The following is a 12534-nucleotide window of genomic DNA, read 5'->3' on the forward strand; positions in this document are numbered from 1 at the left end:
TCCACTTACATCAACACGTCAATTTAATAATTATAATTGTACTAACACACACAAACTAAACTGTAAAAACTTAAATTATAAGAATCCTTTCAAATTCGCCAAACACGTTAAAAATAACTATGATATTGAGATTATCTGCGTATTTGATTGACTACCGTTAAGGTAGATGATTTTCATTACATTATTGTTGTGTCATTTATAATTGTTTATCAAACCAAATTTTTGTTGTTAATTATTCTAACAATGTTAAAAATTAATTAGTTGCTCCAAGAGTTTTGTACGGTAAAATTTGATTATCAACCCTGAAGTTGTTACGCTTTACTTCAAAATAGATTGTATAGCTTTACCCTGTTTAATGCGCAATACATTTTCATTCCCTTTCATTGCCTCTAGCTGTGCACGCCCTATTCGCTGACTACGAGTATAAACTGTTGATTGCTATTAGACATCGCGAGAATATATGTTTGGACTCCTCCATTGCAGAGTATATGTTTCTATATATGTATTTCAAAGTGCAATTTCATGTAGCTTGGGATGACATCCGACCGGTAAAATTTAACTATTGCAAGTCCACAAACATTTTGTTGAAATGAATATTGAATATTTCCCAGCAATTTTATATCGATCACTATCACATGTCAAGATAAATAAAAAACAAGCATAAAAGGGGATAATCGTTATGAATGTACTTATTAATAATGATATTATTAATTCAGATATGAATGATGATTCCTAAAAAGTTATAGATCTAAATCTAAACGTTATTACATATTATTTCTGGGGTTGGTAATTCTAAATTATGATTATGCTCATATCCGAGGTACCAAATCACAGTCAATATACGGCTTCAACAGCTTATTTTTTGAACGTGAACCGCTCTCGAATGTGCAGTAGTATTCCATTATCGATTATCAGCCTCATTTCTCTCTATCTATCAACACAAAACTGTTCAAGCTTGCTTCTCTGGTAACGAGATTCATATATGCTTTAATTCATCAAAAGATCTTAAACTATAATGTTGTAATCAGATTAATTCAAATCAGCTGTTTTATATCGTCGATCAGGCTGGAAATTCTAGATTTAACAAATTCTTTTTTTTTTCGTGTTCAGCGTAATAAAAAATTGTATTATCTATCTGATATAGATCTAAACTAATAAAATAAAAAACATTAATTACCTATTATGGAAATATTTCTCATTCTTTATTACACAGATATAGATATCTAACAATAAATAAAAAAAAAATTCTGATCTAAATACATCAGATTTCTTATTTTAGAGAAAAGCACTTAATTTACACAATGAATATTTGTTTGTAAGATTGTTGATAGCCTCGTTATGAATTACAAATACGTAATTCAACCCGATGGTTGTGTATAATTACATTGGGGTGGGCATTTACTGGCCATTCATCAAGCAAGTATTATCATGTTTGAATACTATTTCTTTAATATTGATTATATAGATTCAGTTGAAAACAACATATTTAAGTAAACCTAAGCATGTGGTACTTTTCTTGTACAAATTACACAGTGTAGTCTCTAAGAAGCTTCAAAGTTCAATGTTGGCTAACGAACCATTGCAAATTATACAACTGATGCTAAATCCACTAAAAAACTATAGTAGAGGCCACGAGAGCTGGCAGTAAATCATCATTTTCCGCTCTTACAAATGCCATACGTAGTTCACAAACCGCTAGAGAGTAATGTGTGTTGGAAAGAGATAGCATTAGTTTAATATGTCTGCTGTACAATTCAAATGGCCACGTCGAAAAAGTACGTCTGTTCTTCTAAGGGATGTCACTCTATAATTATAACCTCAAATCGAAACGTCTTGTGAGCGTTGTCATGAATCTGTTATACTCTGTTTTTAAACCAGGAGGAGTATTTTAAATTTGTCATCAGTAGGGCCCGGAACTTTTGTAACGGTACGATACGATTTACCCCCTCCACTTGTTCTCCTAGAAAATGAGTCGGTGGCGTCAAGTCAACTCACCTCTCGTGGTTTCTACTATACTTGATGTTTTAATTTATTAATAATGTCTAAATTACATCTATGCCTCTGTTCATTGTCTAAAGGATTTGATGACAAAGTTGTGTATCATTGATGCTACATATCGTCCCGACAATAAATCAAAAATATTGCCCTTAACAAAACACATGATTTTGTTAAAAATATTTTAACAATATGTTAAAGAAACCAGTTTTGAAAACATCATGGTTTTACTTGATCTTGGTCCACATGCAGCAAATCATAGTAACATGTATAGGCTGCAAGAATGTTTCAAAAGAAATGTAATGAACATTATCTTTAAACTATACTCTGTTTTTAAACCAGGAGGAGTAAACGCGAAAGTCAGATTTACACCAGGAAAAATCACCAGAAAATATCACTAGATATTTTGGCGGTAAACTTAAATTAATAATTATTATTATTTGTTTATTTACTTATTATTGTATTTATTTTCGTTTGTTATCGTCAACACTAAACATACAAGCTAACATTGAAGTTATGAGTGTATTTATTTTAAAATATAATAAAGAAGGGTTTATGAACATAAAATTTACAATAATGACACGAAACGGTGGAACGATCAATAATTTAACCTTCAAATTTAAAATCAAAATTCAAAATTGCATGTGTGTGAACTTTCCTCGCATTCAACCAATCACGTGCAAGGTCAATCTGGTGACAAATTTAATATACTCCTCCTGGTTTAAAAACAGAGATAGACTCATGATAGACTAGATTGACAGAAGTTTTCAAGGTAAAATGGAATTTAGACACTTCAAATATAAATTCATCACGATTTTTTACGAAAGTACGGTGCGTTATAGAGCCAGTTTTTGGTAGACTAAAAATGAAGTTTAGGATCTTTACCTTGTCAACATACAATACGATATTAGAGCATGATTATGGACCACTTTTAATCGTTTTTGCATTATTAAATTTGTTTAAGGAAACAATTCCGTGCGAAAAAGTACACGATGATATTGCCAATGTAACTTTAACATTACGTGTGAATGTGCATAATCGTTTGATGGAAAATTTTCACCTAATAACAATTATTTTAATTATCAAAATTAATTTAAAATTCTTTAATTCGTTATTTAACAACACACATTTAATTTAAAACTATCGTTAAATCAGTAATATTGTTTTTCGATTTTTTTCTTTAATATGGTTAAGGTTAGAAATTAATGATAGGTCGACAGCCGGATGTAATCATATCTCGGATGATGTTAAAAATGTAACCATCGTGTTTATAGTCATATTAAAGATTTTGTCTTGGACATATTAGACCTTACAAGAAACTGGCTATAGACCCTGGCAGAATTCACGCCGTTCCAAACTTTGTTGGTCTAAGAATCATTTAAGTATAAACACTTTGTTTAAAATTAGATGACTTGAATAAACATTTGAGAAGATTGACGGAAAATGGGTGAGAATACATTATTATATCGTTAATGTGAAATCGTTTAATCTCAACTTCAATATTGCGTTACAAGATGGATACGAAAAAGTTATCTTTATGCCGTCAACCATGACTAGGTGAACGAAGAATTAGTACCAGAAGCATTCAGACACGGCTAAAAAACGACCAAACACTTTGGCAGTGGTTAATGTTTCAAACATTAAAATTATACTAGGCTCAATGCGATGCTTTGACAATTGAAAACGATTTAATAAAGAAAATTGTCTGAACTGGGTGGCAGCTGCACCTTGACATCTGCATAATGAGATCATTTCATTTTTTGAAGTAGAACGTTTTGGCATAAAGATAACATTATAACAGAGAGGAATACTTTATTGTTTTAACTAGCTTGAGTCTTACTTCGCCAGCACAACAGCCTCAGATTTTAATAATACATTATTTCTGAAAAGAAACTTAATATTGATTTGTAATACTTGTTTCACCACCATTCACCTACCATTGCAGCATGGCTTCCTTTCATAATATATTCTGTATAGAAATCGTTACACTTTGCCTTGTAATACTTGCGACACTGCCTTGGTAGCACGACTATTTCTATCTTTAGTAATACATCAATACTGAATGCAATTCTTTACATACTGCTTTGTAGTATTTAAGTCACTGTTTTGTCAGTATGACTGCCACGGACTTCTAAATGATACATTAATACTGCATAGAAGCCTCTAGTTATTGCCGTGTTATACTTGAAACCACTTTCTCGTCAACGCAGTTCTCTCGGGTTTTATTTCCATTTGTTTTATTAACATTTCCACATGTTTTATTTTATTTTATTATTCGGAATACATACAGGGAGGAACCCCAATCAAGTATCTTCTAACAAAACAATATTTATATCAATTTATATACAAAAAAAAATAACAATAAACTTAACAAAATCAATAACAAACGCTCAAATTCCGTACATATTTTTTGGAAAAAAGAGGCGAGACAATAAATAAATCAATATTGTTACAATGGGTATTGAAAAAGTGCATTAAACGTAATAAGGGTGAGTACGCATAGGCTAAAGACCTAGAGGCAGGTAGATAGAAAAGTGGCTGTATTCGGGTTACATAAGACGGTGTATTAAAGCGAATCTTCCGCACGAGCTCCATGGAATAACGAAACCACGAACCAATCTATATCATATTAGCAACACCTCGGCGACCAATTAAAGATGTGATTCCAAAAACCATACAACACTGGGCATAAGAACAATACGGAAGGAGAAATTTGTGGGCCAGGTATCTAACAAACTTTCTTTGCAGACCCTCCAAACGATCAATATATACAGCGTATGAGGGATTCCAAACCACCGAAGCGAAATTCAAAACACTACCAACATAAGCTGCATACAAGGAAATGGTGGTCTTGATATTGGTAAAAGGACGTGATACTCGAATAATAAATCCCAATCTTTCCGAGGCTTTAGACATAACCGTACCAACATGACCGCAATAGAGCAATTTTGAATCAAGAACAACGCTCAGGTCCCTAATTCACCGAATGTGTTCCCAAACGGTACTCAAAATTTATATGATATCTGTTTCTGCTGAATATGATACTATAGCACTTATCGTAATTCAGAAACAAGTAATTTTTTAAGCAATACTCTTCCAGACGTTCCAGATCCTGCTGAACCGTTAAACAGTCATATGAATCCAATTCCAGAAAAGATCAAGAGATTAGAAACAAAACTGTCCACCTTAACTGCTTGACGTCTGTTCAAAATGTAAGAAGCAATCCATGATAGCAAGTCATTCAACAAGTTGAACCTAGCGAGTTTTTTCAAGAGAGTACAATGATTTATCAAATGCCTTGCTAAAGTCCGTGTAAATGGCGTCAACCTGAAGGCCGTCATTGATGGATTTCTGAATATAGTTTACAAACTCAACCAAATTCGTTTCAACAGACCGTCCAAGCAGAAAACCATGTTGTTGAGGAATAAATTGAGGTTGAAGGTTAAAGTAAAATTTATTGTAAATTAATTTATCAAAAACTTTCGAAATAATGAAAAGAAGCGAAATTGGACGATAATTATTGGCAAGGTGTTTCTTACCGGATTTGAAGATCGGTATTATATTGGCTTTTTTCCATTCCGTTGGAAATATGGAGAGTTTCACAAAATGAGAGAAAATATGAAACAAGGGTGCAGCAAGGTCCCCTGCGCAGCGGACGATGAGCTTACCCGGCAGACCGTCCGGACCAGGACCTAATTTAGGGTAATTAATTTAACATGACTAGAAGAGATGCTTCATCCTGTCAATATATACAGAAGAGAAGTTCTCGGAGAATAGTTGACTATTTGTTGCCCATCATCAGCCCCCACCACGCTTCTTGCTCTTAACAAACGACCATAGATGAGAAGGAGAATTGATTAGAAAATCTTGTATGCGTTTGAGATACGAGGTGTAGTCAGAGGCAATTAACACCTTTAAATATGTTAATACTAAAAAAAAACCTTTTCTTAATGCTTGGTAATTATATAGGCTTTTTTCCATTCCGTTGGAAATATGGAGAGTTTCACAGAATGAGTATCAAGGTCCTGACAAGGTATTGATAGATGTAATACTGACAAGGTCCGTTACTTATTACTTTGTAGTATTTAAACCACTGTCTCGTCAGCACGACTGCCTGAGCCTATAGTGTATATATTAATACTGAGGAGAAATCTTTACTTATTATTTTGGAATAATTCAAGATTAGGAGTCTCTCTTAAAAATCGATGATTTTTTTTTTAATCGATAGGAAATGAGTCAAAAGAGGCGTTAATGATAAAAAAAAAGTGCGGAAAAGTGTAGTACTTACCGAAAAATCACTTTAAAGTTGCGATTTGACGTTTCTTTTTGGAAGTTCAAAGCAATGTTAAAATTGCATTTTCGTATTAAATCCTAACCTGAAATTGTTTAATTTATATCCACGCACAAAATAAAAAGTTATTTTCACTGAACTTGTTGAGATTACAACATATTTTCGGATGAAAACCTTGTTTCTTAGGCTATCGATGCAGAACGACAATTAAATGTCGTTAGATAGAATTGTTTCTACCAAATGTGTATTAATAGACTTTGTGTTAATAGATTGCGTATCAATTGATCTGTCAAATGATTGAAAGCTGAAATATCTTTATGTTGTAAATATAAATGATAAATAAGTATAGTAGCTTATTTAATAGTAGTTTAGTTAAATTAAAATAGTTATTAAAAAAGACATGCTTACAAAATAAAAATAAATAAATAATCCGTGTGACGATAGCAACAAACTGTGTATTTAACCAAATGACAATTATAACTGACAACACAAACAAAGTTAACCATGTATTTTCACATATTAAATCCTAACCTCAAATTGCTTAATTTATACCCACGCACAAAATAAAAAGTTATTTTCACTAAACTTGTTGAGATTACAACATAATTATTCATAATGACACCTATGTGAAGTTAGCCCCCAATTAAACAGAATTTTACATGTATCACCAGTGAACCGATTTCGATAAACAATGTCTCATTCGAAAGCTTAATCCTTCGTTTGCCTTATATGTTAATATTAAAATCAATAAAAGATGAAGAACACCGCTCTGTACGTAAAATATCTTAATATTACCAAACTTCAAGCCCTTGTGCAATTGTTATCAAACCGAATTTTAAAAAACTGTGTTCACAATCAGAAAGAACGCTCCTTCAAATATCTTAATCCGGGTTTTTGTCGGTCAATATCTATTAGCATCATGGTTAAATCACCTTTAATATACATCTCTATATACAGAAACGTTTAATTGCTCTACCTCTAAACAACTGTCTTATTTGATATGAGGAAAACTATAGTATATAGTATATCATGAAGTTATAGACTTACACAAGGACGTTTTTGGTCAAAAAATTACCAAATTCACACGTTTTAGCTACTTTTAAACATTGTTGGGACCAATAACTTACTTATATCACCAGGAAAAAACTCTATAACCAAGCAGCGATAGCCACGTGTTATACACCATTAGAAAGACCAGAAAATTGTAGATAAGATAGATCTATACTTCTATAGTTTTTCCCCTATCAAATAAGAAATTTGTTTAAAGGAATAGTAATTAAGCGTTTTTGCGTGTAGGGATGTATATTAAGGGCGATTTAAGCATGACGCCGATAGACATTTACCAACGAAAACCCGGGTTAAGATAATTTAAAGAGTGCTCTTTCCGAGTGTGATAATAGTTTTTTAAAATTCGGTTTGATAACAATTGCACAAAGGCTTGAAGTTTGGTAATTTTAAGCTATTTAATCTAAGTACAGAGCCACCGCTTTGTAGTTTAAGTACAGATTGATCTTAGTATTAACTTATCGACAAACAAAGACCGGTTTTAGATAGAGAAAGAATCTCTAATTATTATCTCGAATTATCTCTAATAATAAGAAAGATATCAGCTAAGAAAGTAGATAAAAAATTACAGATACAAGTTTGTTGCTGGAAAGTTTGTTGCTATCGGACAAATGTGGAGGAGGCTGAAAACTAGAATTCGTAAACATAAAACTAAAGAAAATTCCAATATTTCTACGCACCACATAAAGACTGAACATAATATAAATTATGTTGCGTAAAAATCGTCAATCTTGCTTTTATCGATGTAATATCGCCCAAATAACAATTTTGTGTAGAAATTAGATTTTGAGTTAGGTTAATTTACATTTAAACTTGCGAAAATTTCCCAAATGTCGGATTAGATATGGAGAAGGGTGTGAGTCAAATATAAACACCAGCTATAAAAATAAGAATAACTATTTATAGGAACTCAATCTGTTTTTACAATTGATGACTATTGTTCATTCTGTTCTTAAGGTGGTCCCACACGACTGGTGTAATTGGCAAGTACGCAAATATTTGTGTAAACATTGGCCTTACATTGTTAATTCACGTGTAACATAAAAAATACCTATAACAATGACAATGACGCTACGCAAGTGTATCCGAGTAGACGAATATATATAGACGGTTCGTTATCGGATGGATACTCATTTGCGATTTCCTCCAGGTCCCGTTGCTCAGCTGGCTTCATAGGGTCGTACTTACATAATCGCAGCTATTCGATAAAATTCCGCCGCCTTTTCAAGCTTCTTCACTGTGCACGATTTGTGGAAAATATATCTGGCAAGATTCCCTGGGAGATGACTTTTAGTACGGCCAGATGTTGACATACTACTCTTCGCATGACGCCAAGTGGATTCGATGGATTTGTAACTTAAAATATGCAAAATTTCTACCTTAATCTTTTGAATTTCTCCAAAATAAGGTTTATTATTCTTCTCTTTCAGATTTGACCAAAGGATTTGACGAATATTTCACACTACGTTATGACCTTTTGATGCAAAAAACTTTGTAACTACGAAAGAGATTTTCATCAATAATATGTGTTATTAAGTTCTAAAATAACGTTAAACTAACTAATAATTATCCTAATTATAATATTTATGTTTGAAGTTTTTTAATAACAAATTTTTATTTAACTCTCATGCTCTCTATTTAAATGCGATAACAGATTATAAACATTTCAAATAGATTTTGAGAATCTATTTGTATCTGATATTCTATTCAATTTCTTTTTTCGAATCTATCTTTGCTCCTATCTGGCGACGCTCTTGTACATAGTTAATAGACACACAGTCTATGTAACGACAGGCACTTAGTCATTATGACCTATGCGAGGTTAGCTCCAAATTTTTCTAGCCCACAATTAGATAGGATTTTACATGTATAGTATTTTGATTATAACAAGAAAACCAGTCAGTCGATTTCGATAATCAAAATTTCATTCGAAAGCTTAATCTTTGGCCAATACGAAAGTGGAAATGCCCGACTCGAAATCTCTCGCGGGGTCATTTCAATGTTTGTATGTACATAATTAGTAAATTTTGAAATCGGGCATTTCCGCCTTCGCATTCATTGCAGATCATACTTTCGACCGAGATTTTGATGACTAAAATTGGTCAATTAGTTACGGAGATAATTGATGTGTTTAATTAATTCGTTTGTTGTATTTTAATCAAAATCCTCAAATATTTCGAATCGGGCATTTCGACAACAGCATTCAGCCAGACATAAACTTTCGATTGAGATATAAAACATTAAAATCCGTCAAACTGTTCTTTAATTATAGTCGATTTAGTTTAAATTAATTTTTTTAGATTAGGGACTATACTTGTGAGCGTTCACACGTGCATAAACGAGCCGAAGACGGTGTCATTCCGAGGGCTGTATAAAGTTAACGGGAGAGAATTGAAATCTGGCATCTCGTAATTTCGATAGAAGACGCTATGACGAATCGAGTGACGTATAGATCTTGATTAACGGGTACATCGTTTACGAGTTATCACCATTTAAACAAGGTCAATTTTGTGTAATTTTCGTGTATGTTCGCATTATTTTGGCGTTATAACTAAAATCGAAAGAGATTTCGAATCGTGCATTTCCACTGTCGTATTGACCAAAGATTAAGCTTTCGAATGAGACATTGTTTATCGAAATCGGTTCACTGGTTCTCATGTTATAATCAAAATACTATACATGTAAAATCCTATCTAATTGGGGGCTAACTTCAAATAGGTGTCATTATGAATAGTTATGTTGTAATCTCAACAAGTTAAATGAAAATAACTTATTATTTTGTGCGTGGGTATAAATTAAACAATTTGAGGTTAGGATTTAATACGAAAATACATGTCATGGTTAACATTACTTGTGTTGTTAGTTGTAATTGTCATTTGGTTAAATACACAGTTTGTTGCCATCGTCACACGGGTTATTTTTTTATTATTATTTTGTAACCATGTACACGTCTTTTTTAATATTAATTTTTAATTAATTAACTATTTTAACTTAAGTAAGGTACTATTAAATAAGCTATTATACTTATTTATCATTTATATTTACAATATAAAGATATTTCAGTCGTTTGACAGATCAATTCATACACAATCTATTAACACAAAGTCTATTAACACACATTTGGTAGAAACAATTCTATCTAACGACAGGTAGTTGTCGTTATGCATTGATAGCCTAAGAAATAAGGTTTTCATCCGAAAATATGTTGTAATCTCAATAAGTTTAGTGAAAATAACTTTTTATTTTGTGCGTGGGTATAAATTAAACAATTTCAGGTTAGGATTTAATACGAAAATGCAATTTTAACATTGCTTTGAACTTCCAAAAAGAAACGTCAAAACGCAACTTTAAAGTGATTTTTCGGTAAGTACTACACTTTTCCGCACTTTTTTTTTATCATTAACGCCTCTTTTGACTCATTTCCTATCGATTAAAAAAAAATCATCGATTTTTCAGAGAGACTCCTAATCTTGATATATGCCGAAAATAAAAGACTACTGGTATAGGCGAAAACAACGGAATCCTCATGTCAGGCGATGGATACTGGCGAAAAGTAGAATTTTCATTACTTTTCGGAATTGTTTCGTTTGCAGGGTGGTAAATTGGAAAAGTAGGTGATGTTGTGGTGACAACTAAATTGTATAAGGCATCCTTTACGCCACAAGTAAGGAAGATACATCGTTATACATTAAATGGAAAGTGTCCTACAAAATCATATGCGACAGGTAATATTTTAGTACCTTCAAAACAATGGTTAAGGTAAATCCAAGTGTATCGATCACGTTCAAAAAGGATTCGGAAGTCGGTTCTAAGATGTAGCGGAGAATTAAAAAAATTGGCAGCAGATGTAAATTAACAAGCGAGTTATCTGGTGAACTAATTATTTATTATGGAGTAGCCATACGTAGATACTACAACTTTATTAAAGATATGAAAAAAGCTATTTAGGCTACCGACGTTATGCATTATAATAACATTATCCGTTATTAATAAGAAGTCTTTTATGAAGAACATCTTTTATGCTTGGAAGATCCGAGATCGTGATGTGCTTGACAAACACGAAAAGCAATTACAGGAGATGAAATTAATCATGAACATTCAAAATATAAAGCGTACTTATAAATAGTTAAGCAATGATGAGTTACAGACGCGTTACTTGGTTGGGTATATTTAAAACTCAAACGAAAGATTAAACAGCAACTGTGTGCAAAGCTTTCTTTAACATCTTAATTCTATCTTTATATTAGTTATTATAATTAGAAATTTTATTATCCCAATCATGGCAAATAAAGTGTTAAAATAATTGATATTTTGTTGAGTTAACAGTGTTAACTTCACGTCCAAACATTACACGTATATTAAGCAGTAATGTTAAAACAAGCTAATATAACCTAATATAAGCTCATATAATATAAAAATATGTTATTTTCACAAGAAATTCGAATGAGCAAACTAATAACGTCATAGAGTGTTATTTCACCTAAATATAATTTATGACATTTTATTAAAGTGTCAATAATTGAATACTATCCCTTAACTAAGGAGTTTATAAAAGACCGGATGTGACCGTGATCAATTCGATATTTTAAATATTTTATCTATAATTATCTCCGCCGCGCCGCAAGGGTGCATTAACGGGTTTAACTGGAAGCTTTCAACCTGCATATAAATAATAAATGATAAATCCGGAAGAAACTGACTGAAAATAATTCATAACAACTACCATTGCGTTTAGTACTAAGCCAATTACACTGTAATGCGGTAAATAGAAATGATGAAAATTTAAATTTAAGTACAAAAAAATTCATGAAGAGGTTACCAGTCTCGTAAGCCAGTTTGCCACCTCTCTCTTATGTAACATTGAACTATAAAGTAAACTATAGTCCATATTTATTAAGTATTATTAAGGTCTGGGAACTGTGAAGAAGTGTGGCTTAAATAAAATATTTTAAATATGTCATATATTTACATTATCCGTTATCCAGAAATGACTTTCGCGTAATTAACTTTACAGATACTGTTGTGTTAAGATTTTTATTTAAAATATAAATGCTTGAAAGATTCACATTCCTTTACAAAAATGTTAACGAAAACAAAAAGATGTTAATTAAGTTTTAAATTTTAAGTGAAATATTATTTCGTTGAAAATTTAATCTTTTATCTTCCCACAATTACTTTCCTCT

At 31.9% G+C, this 12534-nt stretch overlaps 1 protein-coding gene across 4 annotated transcripts in view; it reads right to left on the reverse strand.

Moving 5' to 3' along the window:
• Positions 1-12534, reverse strand: part of LOC111418615 (multiple C2 domain and transmembrane region protein) — a 214862-nt gene that overhangs the window by 47280 nt on the left and 155048 nt on the right. The window lies entirely within an intron of this gene.

This window comes from Onthophagus taurus, chromosome 7, assembly GCF_036711975.1.
Source record: "Onthophagus taurus isolate NC chromosome 7, IU_Otau_3.0, whole genome shotgun sequence".
In the NCBI taxonomy this organism is placed as follows: Eukaryota; Metazoa; Arthropoda; class Insecta; order Coleoptera; family Scarabaeidae; genus Onthophagus; species Onthophagus taurus.